Here is a 10,661-nt window from a genome sequence, read left to right on the forward strand (position 1 = left end):
TGTAATGAATGTAAAAAGAGTTGCCCTATCATTCATAATCTGGAGGGAAAGGGAAATATGAGCGGCTGGCCTGGGCTTTTAGTGGCGTTTGTAAAAAGGGCCGGTGATACTTGAGCCGCGGGGTGGCAGAGGAAGAGATAGAGCCCTTTCCTTTGTGTGCGCAGATTACAGCTCCAAATATAACACCTCGGACACTGATAATGCACATTCAAAGTGAGACGGAGACTCGAACTGACAGTGTTTCAGAGAACGCAGAGGGAAAGCCGAGGATTCTGGTTTTCTTAAAGGCCGGTTTATGTTACGTAGCCGCTAATTTGTTTTGCTACAAAATTGGGACAGCCTTTGACTGAAATGCGGTTTTGTGTGTGTATTCTTGGTGTGTGTGTGTGTGTGTGTGTGTGTGTGTGTGTGTGTGTGTGTGTGTTTATATGTCTGCTGTCACAATACACTACATCTATTATATGTAATCTTGAGGAAAGGAGAGAAATCGCTGGTGTTACTGGTGACCTTCAATTCGAAAATGCTGTAAGTATTATAAGCATTAGTATTTATTTTCATTCTGGGTTTATTTTTGTCAGCTCTTAAATGTAATTTTTATTACATTTGACATTGTAGGTGGTGAGTGTCACTCGCGTAGTTGTCTCATTTTTAAAATGCAAAGACTATGGCTGCTTTATTGTGGATTTTCTGAATAAATAATAGTGATAAATGTTATTTGTATAGCACTTTTCTTATATAAAATGCAACTCTTAAGTGCTTCACAACCATAAACAAATATTAAAAACAACATCAATGTCAGGTAAAATATAAAAGTGTGTAAGCTAATACAGAAAACAGAAATCTAAAAGCAATTAGAACAAAAAAGACAAAATATTCTCCAGTAAATGTGTACATAAACACATTTATACACATCATACATACACTACCTGACAAAAGTCTTGTCGCCTACCTAAGTTTTAGAAACAACAAATACTAATTTGCCTTCTAGTTGATCATTTGGTGTCAGATGTGGCTTATATGAAAGGCAAAGCCCTCTAGATTATGCTTATTTTACCGAAATAAAATATAATCATGCCTTTCTTTTTTATTAGAACAGTAAGGTCTGACTTTGCTTAGACAAAAAGTCTTGTCACTTAACAGAAATAATGAACAGTATAGAATATAAAGCCATGGTGTGGTGGAAAAATATTTAATATTGTTTATGACTCCCATGAGCTTGGAGGACTGCATCCATACATCTTTCCAATGACTCAAATAACTTATTAATAAAGTCATCTGGAATGGCAAAGAAAGTGTTCTTGCAGGACTCCCAGAGTTCATCAAGATTCTTTTGATTCATCTTCAATGGCTTCTCCTTCAAATAAAGAGCATTTATTATTTTTTTTTGTTTGTTTTTCCGAAGAGTTGAAATGTATTCAGATATACGGTAATTGAATAATCAAATAAAAAATAACACTTCATAGTCTTCGTTTTATGAACAATTCAATCAAATTAATCGTTATAATTTTTTTTTCAAAGTTACAAATGGCACATGCTTTAAAAATTCCTTGCAAAGTCACAGGCCTCAAAAAATGCAAAACAATACATTATAATCCAGGCTCTACATTGTGTATACTCGCTATATATGCACACTGCAATATCCATGCTGAAACTATATATTGTACAGCCCTATATAAATAAATTCACCGGCCACTTTATTAGGTACACCGTACACCTACTAAATACTACCAGCCCAAAAAAAAAATGCACAATAAATTATTATTTTTAAAATGTAATATTAAAAAACTGTGCTTTATTATAAAACTGAGCAACTTACCTTGTACTGATACATCAATGTGGTTATTAATTATAATTATAACAAAAAGTAAATATTTTTACAAAAAATATAATATAATATAATATAATATAATATAATATAATATAATATAAAATAATATAATATAATACTGCAATGCAATACAATACATCAAAGTTATTGGTGACCTTCAGGAAAGCTATAAAATATACAACCATTAGTGTCCAGCGTCAACATATGAGGGTGAAAACGATACACACTTGGGTGGTGGAATATTATTGATGGTGTTTATAAGACCCCGCGGGGAGTGTTATGAAATAGCCATTATTTACCCAGATTTATTTATTTTTATTATTGAAAACAGAGTAAAACATATTTAAAGCTTGACTTTCGTCCTACTTAGACCAACAGAAAATAAAAGTGGAAATTTTGCTATACCATTAGCATTTTTTAATGAGCAAGATGTTTCAATGCAATGCTGATTTTACAAGTCCCCTAGTGTTAAACAATTGAGTTTAACCCTTTTTGAATCCATTCAGCAGATCACTGGGTCTTTTAGCTTAGCATAAATCATTGAATCATATTAGACCATTAGCATCTTGCTTTTTTAATTTACCAAGACGGTTTATTAATTTTCCTATTTAAAGCTTGATGCTGCTGTGGTTACATAAAAAATAGAAATAAAAAGCTGCTATATTGTAGTGTAATATGGCTAGGAACTACACTCTCATTTTGGCGGAATAATCAAGGAATGTTGTTATCGTAAAATAGCTGAGTACTGAGCCACTTTTCATTTACTGGTGTTCACCATGTAACTACAGAAGAGTCAAGCTTGAAGTCTGCTTTCCATTGTTTTCAATTAAAATCTGGGTAAACAAAATAGTTTACCCCCCCCCTGCTGCAGCCAAAGTACGGCGGTAACATTCCTTGATTATTACACCGGATTGAGAGTGCAGTTCTTAGCTGTATCAACCAAGGAAAAAAAATAATAATAAAAAAAAAACTTTTAGTGTAACCACAGCAGCTTCAACTGGTTTAATGATTTATGCTAAGCTAAGCTAAAAGACCCAGAGATCTGCTAAATTGATTAATTAATAGTAAAACTCAATTGTTTAACACTTGGGGACTTGTAAAATGAGCCCATTTACAAAAAAATAAAAAATAAATAAAAAATAAATAAATAAATAAAAAAGTGGAGTGTTGCTTAATGTAAACAGCTAAAGGTCTTGCACTCTAACAGACCAATTAAACAGAATTGAAAAATATGCATTAAAGATTCTACAATCTTCTGACATATACCGATGCTAAAGTGAGGCTTGGTAAATTTCAGCTGCATTTATAAGGTCTGCAAAGAACCACAATTGAAATAAATGTTTCTTGACATGGAGTGGGCATGTATGTAACCATTTAATGAATGTTTGTTTTTTTTTACTCTTAAAATCAATACTTGTGTTTTTTTAATCAATAAATCTAGTTAACTTTACTGTGACAAGCTTTTTCAGAACACTTTTTGCCTTATGAATTTGAAAATTGAGGTCACGATCTTGCGCTATGTAGGAAAAATATGAGCATGAGTCTTTTCTTCCCTGTTGTGCATATCCAAGCAGAACGCCCTCGCTCCACTGAACTAAATGCATTAATCATTTAATGGAGAGGTTGATATTTTGAATTAGTTCAGATTTTCTTTTCTATATAGTTTCAATATACTGTTTCATTTTTTTGTTAAATAATTGAATATGTTGTTTATTATTATTATTATTATTTATTAATTCATTTATTTTCTTGTCAGTTTATTCCCTTTACTAATCTGGGGTCGCCACAGCCGAATGAACCGCCAACTTATCCAACTCGTTTTTACACAGCCGATGCCCTTCCTGCCTCAACCCATCTATGGGAAACATCCACACACTCATTCACACTCACACACTCATACACTACGGATAATTTAGCCTACCCAATTCACGTGTACCGCATGTCTTTGGACTGTGGGGGAAACCAGAGCACCAAATGCTGGGAGAACATGCAAACTCCACACAGAAACGCCAACTGAGCCAAAGCTCGAACCAGCGACCCAGCGACCTTCCTGCTGTGAGGCGACAGCACTACCTACGGCGCCACTGCATCACCAATATTCACATATATTTCATATCTAAATATAAATAGACTCAATATATGCATACCTGTGTGTGTTTATATATACATAATACAAATACACAGTACACACACTTTAAAGGCGTGTTCACGTTTTTTTCAGATCCGATACTATATATTTTGTAATGTACCATATCGACGTCAATGTATTCAGGCAAAATATCTGAACCCAACTCGACTCATTTATTTGACTCTGATTCAACTATTTCATTAAAGACTCAATAGTTTTAAACACTGTGCACTTTCAGATTTAATCATCAGCTGGATGTTTTCATTCACTTAGAGCTGGGTTACACTCTGCATGGAAGTTCATTTTCAATAACGCATAATAAGGGCCCTTTAAATTGTCGAAACCAACTTTTATTTTGAATGCTATTAATCGTAACTTAATTTTTTTCTCCCCCATGACTAGTTAGAATCTACTTCCTACTTATGTTTGACTGCTGTAACCTTCAATGATGATTACATTATTTCTAAAAATAAATAAATAAATAAATAATAATAATTAAAGGTTTATAAACTGCCCTCTAATTTGAATCTCTGCAGTATATTCCATTCATTTATTTATACTCCCTCCAAAAGCTGTTTCGTTATACCCCTGAAAACGAACAGGACTTCTCTGCTCCTATGTTAGCGCTCATCCGTAACATCCACAGTGTTGATGCCTTTGTTTTATTATTCATAACAAGTCAACAGCTACTTGTTTAATGGTGTTCTCTGAGAGGCTGGAGAAACTGCAGACTGCATGTTTTCTGCGGGTCTCTATTATTGAAGGAGGGTGTGTATGCAGAGTGCTTTTTTATTAGGTCACTGCAGCCTTCTCTCCATCCACCTGCTGGAATGATCTGTCTTTTTTTGATAGCCCTGCTGGAGTCTGCCGGCTCCAGGAAACCAAATTACTCTGCGTAAATGGCCTTGTTGGTGTTAGCTCAGGAATCCAGGTCATGTGTATATGTGTAAACATAGCGCTCCTGAATCCACCCCTCCAGACATTTTTATCAAGTAATCTGTCGTCGGAGCAGTGCCCTGGTGGTTAGCGGTTGTGCGCCATCCATGGGTAGCTGTAGCATTATTTATACCATTACTGTTTTTATTAAAGTCAGCGTGAGGCAGAAATTGTGATAATCTTGTCTTCCCTGTTGTGTTTATCTGAGTAAAATGGCTTCTCGATGGGTGGGACTTTGGTCCACTGGAGATATTTTGAGTTAGCTTTGGCTTAAAATTTTGGTTTGTGGTTCGTTTTTTTATATTTAGTTTAGTTTACTTAAGTTTAGTTTAGTTGCTCTTTAAGCATTTTTATTAAAGTTTTATTTACATTTCTTGTATTATAGTTTGGTTGTTATTTGTTTATAGTAATTTTAAAGGTCTTCAACTTAACATTATTTTATAACTTTTATATTTTATAATAATAATAATAATAATAATATTCAAAGTTGTTTATTATTATTATTATTATTATTGTTGTTGTTGTTGTTGTTGTTGTTGTTGTTGTTGTTGTTAAATTATATTTCAGTTTGTAATTTGAGTTTGACTGTTGTCTTTACTATGTTTGTAAATAAATAAATGAAATGAAATGATAATATATATTTATTCTATTATTCTAATTTTTTTTTATTAAAGCATTTTATTGTTTACAGTTGAAGTCAAACTTATTAGCCCCCCTTTGATTTTTTTTTCTACCTTTTTTAAATATTTCCCAAATGATGTTAAACAGAGCAAGGACATTTTCACAGTATGTCTAATACTATTTTTTTTTTCTTCTGGAGAAAGTCTTATTTGTTTAATTTAGAATAAAAGCAGTTCTGTTTTGTTATAAAAACAATTTTAAGGTCAAATATATTAGCCCCTTCAAGCTATTTTTTTTTCGAAAGTCTACAGAACAAACCATTGTTATACAATAACTTGCCTAATTACCCTAACCTGCCTAGTTAACCTAATTAACCTAGTTAATCACAATGTCACTTTAAGCTGTATAGAAGTGTCTTGAAAAATATCTAGTAAAATATTATTTACAGTCATCATGGCAAAGATGTAATCAATCCGTTATTAGAAATGAGTTATTAAAACTATTATGTTTAGAAATGTGTTAAAAAATCAACCAAACGGGGGCTAATTATTCTGATTTCAACTGTATATATTAGCCAACACGAGTAGCAGTGTGATATGGTCCCACCAGTGACAATACATAGCCATATCGCACTGCTACAAGCGTGATACTGCATTTATACAACTGCAGTTTATACAAGTTCGGCAGCATAATCGTGTATATAAAAAAGAAAATCAAACACAGAGTATAAAAGTCCTTTTGTATAAGGAACTACTTTCTTCTACCATTCATTTACATCTGCAGCTGATGTCAGAACAGCAGAAACCATTACTAATTAACCAACGTCAATTTAAAGCTAGTATTTGAATGATTCTCTAGCGTAATGTTTAAAGTGATGACAAAACAGGTGACTTTGCTTACATTTTAAGATTTTAAGGTTGAACGACATGAAATTCCATCAATCTACAGTGATATCCAAATTGCAACAGAAATTCTGGGAAATCACAATAATTTACTATAAAAAAAGCCGAAGCAGCGCAAACACTACCAGATTACTAATGTGTTTGTGATAAGAAAAAACGCTAAACACATGCGGGCATTTCTTCTTTCTTTTTACTGAAATAGTTTGCAGTAACACAAACAGGAGACTCATTAGAAACAAACAAATGGCCAATTAAAAGTAGTTCAGAGTTCTTGGCCAACACAAAATACATACATTGTCAAACATATTAAACTCAATACACTACAGGTTTATGATATAAATGCAGCACTACAACATACAAAAAAGAGAGATCGACTTAGAATATCACTTACCAGATTTATAATGATTAAATTATCAATGATTTGAGTTTTTCTCCTCTATAATGAATTGTTATGTGGTCTCTGTCGCCATCTTGTGGTCAAACATCAACCATCTTTGTTCGGCTCAGTATAACAGGCTGATGGATGTTGATACGCTGTATCTCCCCGAAATTTTAAATAATTAAAATATGCACTGTCCTTATAAATAAACTGCATAGTTGCAAAATAATTATATTTACCTAAAAAAAAGCCTCAGAAGTATGTTTTTCAACAGCTGCAATATTAGTCAAACTGTGGTGAGTTTATAGATCTGCTGTCACTGCTGGACGGAGTAATATAGAAGGGTGAAGAGGCTGGACGAGTGCTGCTATTGCAGAATATCGCACAGCTATCAGCCAATCATACTGGAGAACCAGACAGAACTGAAATACAAATATTTTATTTAGCCTAGAATGATAATCTCTTGAAAACGCCCTAAAATTTCCCTCAAAAATAAAAACTTGGGTGCTGACTGCACAGTTTAATGAGACATTGTTGACCTTATTATTATCCGATGTCAGTAACCTCTTAATCTTTAACCATCAGCCAAATCATAGGTTTACAACAGCCTTACAATAGAGTAGTGCAAATGTCCACAGACTGAGCTGCTATAGAGCCTCTTGCAAAAGCAGATAATCAAAACCGTTTCATGCCTCTTCTTCTATTTTTTTTTTTTTTTTTTTTTTTTTTTTTTGTGTAATTTGTATAATTTTAGAGCATCTAAAATTGTACTATTGAGCATGGCACACAGAATGGAGCAGGTTGTGGGGCAATGAGCTGGCAGATTGTGTACGGTTGAGGCTGATATCTGGTTGGTTGGTTTGATGGAAGCTGATGCACTGAAGGCCGTGTTGAGATTCTGTTCACATCGGCTAAACCCAGCCGGCGTTTGTGCCTCTGGCTTCTGCAGGCGGCTGTGAAGCTCACAAAAGGCTCTTTGAGGACTCAATCTGCTGTCAGAGTCACTGTGATTTATCTAATGCTGTAAATGAAGGTGGATGCTGGATTTTTATCAGCTTAGACTGCATTAAGAAAGTAAACGCTATGAATAAATGAGGAGCGCTAATATTTAAGGTTTAGGGAGCGTTAAGGTCTGACGTGTCTGGGTATTTGGATAGGGTTTTTATGACTATACTGAGAAGTTACATATGATTTAATGTGTGACAAATGGATTAAATATAAAGTCTGATTTAATAAAAGTATTTTTTTATTATTATCATGAATGGATATTTCCATCAAAATACCAAACACCGCTGTATGAGCATTTTATTCCTAAATGAATGGGCGTTTAAACAAATCAGTTTGATCTAATAATTCAGTGACAAACAATAAACGAAAGTCTTAAAGTCTTTAAATTCTACATTAATCAGCATGTTTGAACAAATCATTTGAGCAATTTGTGACTTGCATTTGTTGCTTTTATTATTGAAAGTTTAACACATTTGCTTTGGTAACTAAAATGTTCTGCATGGTGTGTGTAAACTAACAATTACGAATAGTTATCTTGAACGAATGGAAAATCAGTGAGTGCTTTTTTGTCTCACCCTTGTGACTTTGAATGCAATTGCAACAAACAAGTTCCTCTACATCAGGGGAAAAACATCCATTTTGGCCATTCTCCCTCCAAATAAATGCACCCTGATATGGGAGAAATGCATTACAACTGCATTGGAGTGTTTAGTCGCAGTTTAGTTTATGAAGTGTGCTTCACATAGGTGAGTGGGCTTGACAAACCACCTGTTAAAACACTCTTTACTGGATATGCATTGGACACTTTGTTTAAACTTTAGCTCTTAATTCCTGGAGCACTAAAATTTCCTTTGTATAAGTTAAGTTTATTTATAAACTAATTTCGAAAGCATCACATACTAATGCTTACTCGCGGCTGGTTTCGCATCATCCAATTAATGATTTATCAAACAATATAAAAATTCCATATAACAGCTTAGTTTTGAAGAATCCCCTCTTCCACCCCTACTCCTTCTCCTTTCCTAGATGGGTGACACGGTGGCCCAGTGGTTAGCACTGTTGCCTCACAGCAAGAACGTCATTGGTTCTAGTCCTTACCAAGCCAGTTGACATTTCTGTGTGGAGTTTGCACGTTCTCCCCGTGCTCACATGGGTTTTTCTTGGGTTCCCTGGTTTCTTTCCACCGCCCCAAAAACATGCAACCTATGTTAATTGACTAATCCAAGCACCATAGACATGCTCCTAGTAAGTAGGTATCTCTTAAGAGCAATCACTATCGGTTCATTAGCTATTACAGCAGGGGAGTTCTCGAGATCTACCTGAGCTCAAACTCCCCTCTCTCCTTGCAGATTGGTGGGAGCCTCGATCTTGAGGATCTAATGAGCTCAAGGCTGTCTCCCAGGACAGCATGCCAAACAATCTTTATAATCAATCAACAGCTAAGTGTGAACTCTTGAAATAGTATTTTTGTGTGTATTGCCTCCTCTTATTTAACCGTTTAATGCAGTCGTACGAACATTATGCGATTTTTGGCTGTTGCAACTCAAAACAAAACATGTCACTTGTCGCCACCTACAGATATAACCACAAAATACCGAAAAAGCCTCTGAAATATCTTTGAAATCCATTTTATTCAACTAATCTGTACTCTTTGTAAGACTAACCTTGAAATTCTTACAGGTAGAAGCACAATTGTGACGCCGGTGTCATCGGAGAAGCTCTTTTTCCGCCCTCATACAGCTGTACATTTAGCTACAAAGTCATGAAGTATTCCTTCCAGATCACATTACACAGCGGTGTTCCATCTTTTTCAGCACTCTCACCCACCATTTCTCCATTTTTCCCCAATGAGATTTGAACTAGCTCTGCATTTATCGCTCTGGACACAGGCAGCATAGTCATGATAATTCTCATCCCATTTCATAATGTCTGCTATGCAATCTCTTCATCTGCCGCCAGTGGAAGGGGGGAAGCACATTATCTATGGCAGAGTATTATAAGAGATTATCCCTGACAGATCTTTTCCCTCGCAGGCACCATTAACCAGGCTTCGGCCCACTTGATATTTCTACCACCTGTGACCGTCATCCGCTGGGCACAAGAATTATTGCCATTGTATTTTTTTTCCCCCGCTCTATAAATTAATCATGTAAGGAACTACTCTGAATCCGGTTGGACAGTGACCAAGAAATGGTGCCAGAGACATCATGCATCATTAAAATGCCTGCATGCCTTTTGACATAGAGATAACTCTTACCGTTGCCCCAGTCTGGTTTGATGCATACTTTAATGCCGTAGACAGAAACAGGAGGCCTTTTACCTTACATTGAAATGTGTGATAGACCTGGATGGATGACAAAAAGACAACTGAAGGGAACTGCTGACGAGGCTGAAACTTAAATTAGTATTGATTATTTAGTTGTATATGCTTTTGTTGCAGACATTTGATTTGCATCAGTTTAAATCCTGTTTTTGGAATTAAGCGTTTTAAAAGTCACGTCGATCAGCTGGTTTGTCTAAAGCTGACATACAAGCGATCTGCTAATGAATTGTGGCTTTAAAACTTTCCAGTGTTTCCTGTATCTCTGGTTACACTCAGTAAACATCGGTGAGTTCGGTGAACCGATGACCTTCACGGCCAAGCACAGTCATTTCTGTTGAGCACATGAACACAATGACAATAAACCGATGTTTAAGAACGTGCTCAACAGCGCTGAAATGTTTACAGGACGTTTTTGAAATTTCAGCAAGAAGGTCACTGGTTCAAGCCTTGGCTGGGTCAGTTGGCGTTTCTCTGTGGAGTTTGCATGTTCTCCCCATGTTGGCGTGGGTTTCACCCAGGTGCTCTGGTTTCCCCTA

At 35.3% G+C, this 10,661-nt stretch overlaps 1 protein-coding gene across 18 annotated transcripts in view; it reads left to right on the plus strand.

Annotated features, from left to right (window-relative positions):
- Positions 1–10,661, plus strand: part of cntn6 (contactin 6) — a 262,925-nt gene that overhangs the window by 153,825 nt on the left and 98,439 nt on the right. The window contains exon 1 of one of the 18 annotated variants that reach the window (XM_073954503.1): positions 122–525. The exons of 13 other annotated variants lie outside the window; for them this stretch is intronic. The gene's annotated coding sequence lies outside the window, so the exon portion shown is untranslated. Of the gene's footprint in view, positions 1–121; positions 526–10,661 lie in introns of those variants that run through there. 4 more of the 18 variants (XM_073954501.1, XM_073954496.1, XM_073954497.1 and 1 more) reach the window with 4 other exon arrangements.

Source organism: Danio rerio, chromosome 6, assembly GCF_049306965.1.
Source record: "Danio rerio strain Tuebingen ecotype United States chromosome 6, GRCz12tu, whole genome shotgun sequence".
Taxonomy (NCBI): domain Eukaryota; kingdom Metazoa; phylum Chordata; class Actinopteri; order Cypriniformes; family Danionidae; genus Danio; species Danio rerio.